A 10,000-nucleotide genomic window follows, 5' to 3' on the forward strand; every position below is an offset into this window, starting at 1 on the left:
TACAAATCAGTAACCAGCGACACTTAGAATATTTTTGAAGCAGTACAAATCAGTAACCAGCGACACTTAGAATATTTTTGAAGCAGTACAAATCAGTAACCAGCGACACTTAGAATATTTTTGGAGCAGTACAAATCAGTAACCAGCGACACTTAGAATATTTTTGAAGCAGTACAAATCAGTAACCAGCGACACTTAGAATATTTTTGAAGCAGTACAAATCAGTAACCAGCTGACACTTAGAATATTTTTGAAGCAGTACAAATCAGTAACCAGCGACACTTAGAATATTTTTGGAGCAGTACAAATCAGTAACCAGCGACACTTAGAATATTTTTGAAGCTGTACAAATCAGTAACCAGCGACACTTAGAATATTTTTGAAGCAGTACAAATCAGTAACCAGCGACACTTAGAATATTTTTGAAGCAGTACAAATCAGTAACCACTGACACTTAGAATATTTTTGACGCAGTACAAATCAGTAACCAGCGACACTTAGAATATTTTTGAAGCAGTACAAATCAGTAACCAGCGACACTTAGAATATTTTTGGAGCAGTACAAATCAGTAACCACTGACACTTAGAATATTTTTGAAGCAGTACAAATCAGTAACCAGCGACACTTAGAATATTTTTGAAGCAGTACAAATCAGTAACCAGCGACACTTAGAATATTTTTGAAGCAGTACAAATCAGTAACCAGCGACACTTAGAATATTTTTGAAGCAGTACAAATCAGTAACCGCTGACACTTAGAATATTTTTGAAGCAGTACAAATCAGTAACCAGCGACACTTAGAATATTTTTGGAGCAGTACAAATCAGTAACCAGCGACACTTAGAATATTTTTGAAGCTGTACAAATCAGTAACCAGCGACACTTAGAATATTTTTGAAGCAGTACAAATCAGTAACCAGCGACACTTAGAATATTTTTGAAGCAGTACAAATCAGTAACCAGCGACACTTAGAATATTTTTGACGCAGTACAAATCAGTAACCAGCGACACTTAGAATATTTTTGAAGCAGTACAAATCAGTAACCAGCGACACTTAGAATATTTTTGGAGCAGTACAAATCAGTAACCACTGACACTTAGAATATTTTTGAAGCAGTACAAATCAGTAACCAGCGACACTTAGAATATTTTTGAAGCAGTACAAATCAGTAACCACTGACACTTAGAATATTTTTGAAGCAGTACAAATCAGTAACCAGCGACACTTAGAATATTTTTGAAGCAGTACAAATCAGTAACCAGCGACACTTAGAATATTTTTGAAGCAGTACAAATCAGTAACCGCGACACTTAGAATATTTTTGAAGCAGTACAAATCAGTAACCAGCGACACTTAGAATATTTTTGAAGCAGTACAAATCAGTAACCACTGACACTTAGAATATTTTTGAAGCATTACAAATCAGTAACCAGCGACACTTAGAATATTTTTGGAGCAGTACAAATCAGTAACCAGCGACACTTAGAATATTTTTGAAGCAGTACAAATCAGTAACCAGCGACACTTAGAATATTTTTGGAGCAGTACAAATCAGTAACCACGACACTTAGAATATTTTTGAAGCTGTACAAATCAGTAACCAGCGACACTTAGAATATTTTTGAAGCAGTACAAATCAGTAACCACTGACACTTAGAATATTTTTGAAGCAGTACAAATCAGTAACCACGACACTTAGAATATTTTTGACGCAGTACAAATCAGTAACCACGACACTTAGAATATTTTTGAAGCAGTACAAATCAGTAACCAGCGACACTTAGAATATTTTTGGAGCAGTACAAATCAGTAACCAGCGACACTTAGAATATTTTTGAAGCAGTACAAATCAGTAACCACTGACACTTAGAATATTTTTGAAGCAGTACAAATCAGTAACCAGCGACACTTAGAATATTTTTGAAGCAGTACAAATCAGTAACCACTGACACTTAGAATATTTTTGAAGCAGTACAAATCAGTAACCAGCTGACACTTAGAATATTTTTGAAGCAGTACAAATCAGTAACCACCGACACTTAGAATATTTTTGAAGCAGTACAAATCAGTAACCAGCGACACTTAGAATATTTTTGAAGCATTACAAATCAGTAACCAGCGACACTTAGAATATTTTTGGAGCAGTACAAATCAGTAACCAGCGACACTTAGAATATTTTTGAAGCAGTACAAATCAGTAACCAAGTGCATTTTAGAATTGGTTACTGATTTCTCCGTTGAAGTTGGGGCTGCGGTTGGCTTCAGTTAGAATAATTTTCGCCGAGGGGAGCGAGTCCCGGTAGTGTCTCAGAGGAAGTGGTACCTTTTGAAGGGGTGTTTCTGAATTTGGGCCCTTTTAGAGTGGCATTGCCGGATGGGTTTTGTGTTGAAGGCTTCCAAATCGAGTAGCTCAGCCGGATTTGACCCGGCGGTTTACCGACTGTCACGCCTTTGAGGGGGGACTGTTGTCTAAGTTCAGGCCGAATTTGGTGAATTTCCTAAGCGGGAAGTGGTCCCAACGGGTTTGGCAGTGAACCTAACTGCTCATACCAACTTTGAGGCTTTGGGGCCGGGTAGCACAGTCGGATTTGACCCGGCGGTTCTGCCGAATGCATGGCCTTCGAGGGGGGCCTGCCCTCTGAGTTCAGGCCGAATTTGGTGAATTTCCTATGTGAAAGTGGTCCAAACGGGAATGGCAGTGAACCTGACAGCTCATACCGACTTTGGGGCTTCCAAGCCGAGTAGCTCAGCCGGATTTGATCCGGCGGTTCCACCGACTGTCACGCCTTCGAGGGGGGACTCTGAGTTCAGGCCGAATTTGGTAATTTCCTAAGTCGGGACGTGTCCAAACGGGGTTGGGAGTGAACCTAACTGCTCATACCGACTTTGAGGCTTCGGGGCCGGTTAGCACAGTCGTATTTGTCCCGGGGGTTCTGCCGAATGCCTGGCCTTCGAGGGGGGCCTGCCCTCTGAGTTCAGGCCGAATTTGGTGAATTTCCTAAGTCGGGAAGTAGTCCAAATGGTGATGGGGTTGAATCTGACAGCTCATACCGACCTTGAGGCTTCCAAGCCGTGTAACCCGGCCGGATTTGACCCGGCGGTTAGAAAATTTTTCAGTCAGTACAAATCAGTAACCAGCGACACTTAGAATATTTTTGAAGCAGTACAAATCAGTAACCAGCGACACTTAGAATATTTGTGAGTCAGTACAAATCAGTAACCAGCGACACTTAGAATATTTTTGAAGCAGTACAAATCAGTAACCAGCGACACTTAGAATATTTTTCAGCAGTACAAATCAGTAACCAGCGACACTTAGAATATTTTTGAGCAGTACAAATCAGTAACCAGTGACACTTAGAATATTTTTGAAGCAGTACATATCAGTAACCAGCGACACTTAGAATATTTTTGAAGCAGTACAAATCAGGGGGGACTGCCCTCTGAGTTCATGCCGAATTTGGTGAATTTCCTATGTCGGGAAGTGGTCCAAATGGTGATGGGGTTGAATCTGACAGCTCATACCGACCTTGAGGATTCCAAGCCGGCTGGCCCGGCCGGATTTGACACTTAGAATATTTTTCAGTCAGTACAAATCAGTAACCAGCGACACTTAGAATATTTTTGAGTCAGTACAAATCAGTAACCAGCGACACTTAGAATATTTTTGGAGCAGTACAAATCAGTAACCAGCGACACTTAGAATATTTTTGAAGCAGTACAAATCAGTAACCGCTGACACTTAGAATATTTTTGAAGCAGTACAAATCAGTAACCAGCGACACTTAGAATATTTTTGAAGCAGTACAAATCAGTAACCACTGACACTTAGAATATTTTTGAAGCAGTACAAATCAGTAACCGCTGACACTTAGAATATTTTTGAAGCAGTACAAATCAGTAACCAGCGACACTTAGAATATTTTTGGAGCAGTACAAATCAGTAACCACTGACACTTAGAATATTTTTGAAGCAGTACAAATCAGTAACCAGCGACACTTAGAATATTTTTGAAGCAGTACAAATCAGTAACCACTGACACTTAGAATATTTTTGGAGCAGTACAAATCAGTAACCTCTGACACTTAGAATATTTTTGAAGCAGTACAAATCAGTAACCAGCGACACTTAGAATATTTTTGAAGCAGTACAAATCAGTAACCGCTGACACTTAGAATATTTTTGAAGCAGTACAAATCAGTAACCAGCGACACTTAGAATATTTTTGGAGCAGTACAAATCAGTAACCACTGACACTTAGAATATTTTTGAAGCAGTACAAATCAGTAACCAGCGACACTTAGAATATTTTTGAAGCAGTACAAATCAGTAACCACTGACACTTAGATTTTTGGAGCAGTACAAATCAGTAACCACTGACACTTAGAATATTTTTGAAGCAGTACAAATCAGTAACCAGCGACACTTAGAATATTTTTGAATCAGTAGAAGTCAGTAACCAAGTGCATTTTTGAATTGGTTACTGATTTCTCCGTTGAAGTTGGGGCTGCGGTTGGCTTCAGTTAGTGGTGGGGGCTTAATTTTCGCCGAGGGGAGCGTGTCCCGGTCGTGTCTCCGAGGAAGTGGTACCTTTTGAAGGGGGTGTTTCTGAATTTGGGCCCTTTTTGAGTGGCATTGCCGGATGGGTTTTGTCTTGAAGGCTTCCAAATCGGGTAGCTCAGTCGGATTTGACCCGGCGGTTCTGCCGAATGCCTGGCCTTCGAGGGGGGCCTGTTGTATAAGTTCAGGCCGAATTTGGCGATTTTCCTAAGTCGGGAAATGGCCCAAACTGGGATGGGACTGAACCTGACAGCTCATACCGACTGTGAGGCTTCGGGGCCGGGTAGCTCACCCGGATTTGATCCGGCGGTTCTGCGACTGCCACGCCTTCGAGGGGGGACTGTCCTCTGAGTTCAGGCCGAATTTGGTGATTTTCCTAAGTCGGGAAGTGGTCCAAACGGGGATGGGAGTGAACCTGACAGCTCATACCGACTTTGGGGCTTCCAAGCCGGGTAGCTCAGTCGGATTTGATCCGGCGGTTCTAGCGACTTCCACGGCTTCGAGGGGGGACTCTTGTCTAAGTTCAGGCCGAATTTGGTGAATTTCCTAAGTCGGGAAGTGGTCCAAACGGGGATGGGAGTGAACCTGACAGCTCATACCGACATTGAGGCTTCGGGGCCGGGTAGCACAGTCGGATTTGACCCGGCGATTCTGCCGAATTCCACGCCTTCGAGCGGGGCCTCTCCTCTGAGTTCAGGCCGAATTTGGTGAATTTCCTAAGTCGGGAAGTGGTCCAAACGGGGATGGGAGTGAACCTGACAGCTCATACCGACTTTGGGGCTTCCAAGCCGGGTAGCTCAGCCGGATTTGATCCGGCGGTTCTGCCGACTGTCACGGCTTCGAGGGGGGACTGTTGTATAAGTTCAGGCCGAATTTGGTGAATTTCCCGAGTCGGGAAGTGGTCCAAACGGGGATGGGAGTGAACCTGACAGCTCTTACCGACTTTGAGGCTTCGGGGCCGGGTAGCTCAGTCGGATTTGACCCGGCGATTCTGCCGACTTCCACGCCTTCGAGCGGGGACTCTCCTCTAAGTTCAGGCCGAATTTGGTGAATTTCCTAAGTCGGGAAGTGGTTCAAACGGGGATGGGAGTGAACCTGACAGCTCATACCGACTTTGGGGCTTCCAAGCCGGGTAGCTCAACCGGATTTGATCCGGCGGTTCTAGCGACTGTCACGGCTTCGAGGGGGGACTGTTGTATAAGTTCAGGCCGAATTTGGTGAATTTCCCGAGTCGGGAAGTGGTCCAAACGGGGATGGGAGTGAACCTGACAGCTCTTACCGACGTTGGGGCTTCCAAGCCGGGTAGCTCAACCGGATTTGATCCGGCGGTTCTGCCGACTGTCACGCCTTCGAGGGGGGACTGTTGTATAAGTTCAGGCCGAATTTGGTGAATTTCCCGAGTCGGGAAGTGGTCCAAACGGGGATGGGAGTGAACCTGACAGCTCTTACCGACTTTGAGGCTTCGGGGCCGGGTAGCTCAGCCGGATTTGATCCGGCGGTTCTGCCGACTGTCACGCCTTCGAGGGGGGACTGTCCTCTGAGTTCAGGCCGAATTTGGTGAATTTCCCGAGTCGGGAAGTGGTCCAAACGGGGATGGGAGTGAACCTGACAGCTCATACCGACTTTGAGGCTTCCAAGCCGGGTAGCTCAGCCGGATTTGACCCGGCGATTCTGCCGACTTCCACGCCTTCGAGGGGGGACTGCCCTCTGAGTTCAGGCCGAATTTGGTGCATTTCCCGAGTCGGGAAGTGGTCTCTGTCACAACGGGGGCAAGTGTCTGAAGAGGTAAAGTGAGTAACCAGCACAGCTTAGGGAAGGGTTCCAAAGTTCTCAACAATGTGAATTCGGTTACCAGGAAAGCTTAGGAAAGTTGCCTGACTGTCCCAAACGAATGAACTGCAAAACTTAGGGAACATGCCCGAAGATGCTTAAAAGTGTGAAATCAGTAAGCAGGAAAGCATAGGAAAGTGCCTGAAAGTGCTAAATGAGTAACATGAAAAACGTAGAAAAATGCCCGAAAATGTTTAAAAGTGTGAACTCAGTAACCAGCAAAACTTAGTAAAACGTTGGAAAAGCAGAAATGAGTAACCAGAAAAACTTAGAAAAATGTTTGAAAATGAGAAATGAGTAACCAGAAAAACTTAGAAAAATGTTTGAAAATGAGAAATGAGTAACCAAGAAAACTTAGAAAAATGCCCAAAAAGAAGAAATCAGTAACCAGAAAAACTTAGAAAAATGTTTGAAAATGAGAAATGAGTAACCAGAAAAACTTAGAAAAATGTTTGAAAATGAGAAATGAGTAACCAAGAAAACTTAGAAAAATGCCCAAAAAGAAGAAATCAGTAACCAGAAAAACTTAGAAAAATGTTTGAAAATGAGAAATGAGTAACCAGAAAAACTTAGAAAAATGTTTGAAAATGAGAAATGAGTAACCAAGAAAACTTAGAAAAATGCCCAAAAAGAAGAAATCAGTAACCAGAAAAACTTAGAAAAATGTTTGAAAATGAGAAATGAGTAACCAGAAAACTTAGAAAAATGTTTGAAAATGAGAAATGAGTAACCAAGAAAACTTAGAAAAATGCCCAAAAAGAAGAAATCAGTAACCAGAAAAACTTAGAAAAATGTTTGAAAATGAGAAATGAGTAACCAAGAAAACTTAGAAAAATGACCAAAAAGAAGAAATCAGTAACCAGAAAAACTTAGAAAAATGTTTGAAAATGAGAAATGAGTAACCAGAAAAACTTAGAAAAATGTTTGAAAATGAGAAATGAGTAACCAAGAAAACTTAGAAAAATGCCCAAAAAGAAGAAATCAGTAACCAGAAAAACTTAGAAAAATGTTTGAAAATGAGAAATGAGTAACCAAGAAAACTTAGAAAAATGCCCGAAAAGAAGAAATCAGTAACCAGAAAAACTTAGAAAAATTTTCGGCCAAGTGTGAAAAATATTCTAAGTGTCAGCGGAGGAAAATGCCGAAGCATCGGGAAAGATTCAAAAACTCATGCCGAACATGAGTTCCGAAGTGCCGGAGGAACTGGGCGAATTGAGCCCGGCGGTTGGCCAGATGTCGTTTTGAGTCTGCAGCCCGAAAACTTTAACTTTGTCTGCCGCGGAAGTCTGGACCGGGAAAAATCCAAACGGTTTTGCCGGGTTCGAGTTCCAGAGCGAAGCAGTCGAATTTGAAATTCAGACCCATTCAGTGCCACTTGACATTGTGACACAGTGAGGTTGGCGGGGTACCCGGAGATTTCTGGGAACACGATTTTTAGAACAAAATGGCGGCGCGGGACCACTTTGAAAGGCATCCGAAAAACGGTTCCGCGGGCAGAGCACTTGAATGACAGGCCTGTGTGCATGCCCAAGAGCTCTCGGAAGTCTAATTTTTGACACTTTGTCAAATTTTCGACAGACTTACCCAACTCTTGCTGCCTGTTCTAAGAATCAGTCAGAGGCCTGTGCGGCGGTCTCTTGACACTTTGGAGGGCGGGCAAACCCCACGTTGACTCCGGCCGTCCCTCCAAAAGGCACTTGCTATTGGGGGAAAGGATTGCAAGTAGCCTGGTTCCCGTGGGAGCGGCCAGGAAGGGTGCAGGCTGGCCCTTGCCTGAGCATTCCCAAAACCCTCTTCCGCTGAGAGCAGACCTCGCACGCCGCACTACCGGCTCTGGGAGTGGTTGGCCGCTATTGTACATAGTCCGGTCCTTCCTCTGCCACCCGGCAAGTGCGATGGCTCTGCCGCCCTGCGGTGCTCGTCACCCAGGTTTGGGGAACACGATACTTAGAACATGTTGGCGGCTCGGGACCTGCAGGCGAAAGGGGCCCCGTGGTGCTGAGCACATCGACCTCGGGTCTCAGTGCAAGCCGGAGAGTTCGCGGAAGTCTTAAAAGATTTTGACATCTGCTCAATTCTTTGACAGGCTTGCCTGACTCTTTCCGTCCGTTCTAAGAATCAGTCGGAGGCCGGGGCGGGGACGGTCTCTTGACACACGGAGGGTTGGCTTCCCTCCTCAGGTGTTTGTGTCGAAAATGAAGGCGAGAGATGCAAGCGTCCTGGTTCCCCTGGGTGCTGCCAGCAAGGGTGCAGGCTGACCCTTGCCTGAGCACTCCCAAAAGCCTCTTAAGCTGAGAGCAGGCGCCGCACTACCGGCTCTGGGAGTCGTTGGCCGCTATTGTACATAGTCCGGTCCTTCCTCTGCCACCCGGCAAGTGCGATGGCTCTGCCTCCCTGCGGTGCTCGTCACCCAGGTTTGGGGAACACGATACTTAGAACATGTTGGCGGCTCGGGACCTGCAGGCGAAGGGGGCCCCGTGGTGCTGAGCACATCGACCTCGCGTCTCAGTGCAAGCCGGAGAGTTCGCGGAAGTCTTAACAGGCTTGCCTGACTCTTTCCGTCCGTTCTAAGAATCAGTCGGAGGCCGGGGCGGGGACGGTCTCTTGACACACGGAGGGTTGGCTTCCCTCCTCAGGCGTTTGTGTCGAAAATGAAGGCGAGAGATGCAAGCGTCCTGGTTCCCCTGGGTGCTGCCAGCAAGGGTGCAGGCTGACCCTTGCCTGAGCACTCCCAAAAGCCTCTTAGGCTGAGAGCAGGCGCCGCACTACCGGCTCTGGGAGTCGTTGGCCGCTATTGTACATAGTCCGGTCCTTCCTCTGCCACCCGGCAAGTGCGATGGCTCTGCCTCCCTGCGGTGCCCGTCACCCAGGTTTGGAGAACACGATACTTAGAACATGTTGGCGGCTCGGGACCTGCAGGCGAAAGGGGCCCCGTGGTGCTGAGCACATCGACCTCGCGTCTCAGTGCAAGCCGGAGAGTTCGCGGAAGTCTTTAACAGGCTTGCCTGACTCTTTCCGTCCGTTCTAAGAATCAGTCGGAGGCCGGGGCGGGGACGGTCTCTTGACACACGGAGGGTTGGCTTCCCTCCTCAGGCGTTTGTGTCGAAAATGAAGGCGAGAGATGCAAGCGTCCTGGTTCCCCTGGGTGCTGCCAGCAAGGGTGCAGGCTGACCCTTGCCTGAGCACTCCCAGAAGCCTCTTAGGCTGAGAGCAGACGCCGCACTACCGGCTCTGGGAGTCGTTGGCCGCTATTGTACATAGTCCGGTCCTTCCTCTGCCACCCGGCAAGTGCGATGGCTCTGCCTCCCTGCGGTGCCCGTCACCCAGGTTTGGAGAACACGATACTAAGAACATGTTGGCGGCTCGGGACCTGCAGGCGAAAGGGGCCCCGTGGTGCTTAGCACATCGACCTCGCGTCTCAGTGCAAGCCGGAGAGTTCGCGGAAGTCTAAAGCTTTTGACATTCGCTCAAAGCTTTGACAGGCTTGCCCGACTCTTTCCGTCCGTTCTAAGAATCAGTCAGAGGCTGGTGGGGAGGTCTCTTGACGCAAGGGGAGGGGTGGCGTCCCTCCTCAGGCGCTTGTGTCGAAAATGAAGGCGAGAGATG

Source organism: Hemiscyllium ocellatum, assembly GCF_020745735.1.
Source record: "Hemiscyllium ocellatum isolate sHemOce1 chromosome 15 unlocalized genomic scaffold, sHemOce1.pat.X.cur. SUPER_15_unloc_1, whole genome shotgun sequence".
NCBI classification, from domain to species: domain Eukaryota; kingdom Metazoa; phylum Chordata; class Chondrichthyes; order Orectolobiformes; family Hemiscylliidae; genus Hemiscyllium; species Hemiscyllium ocellatum.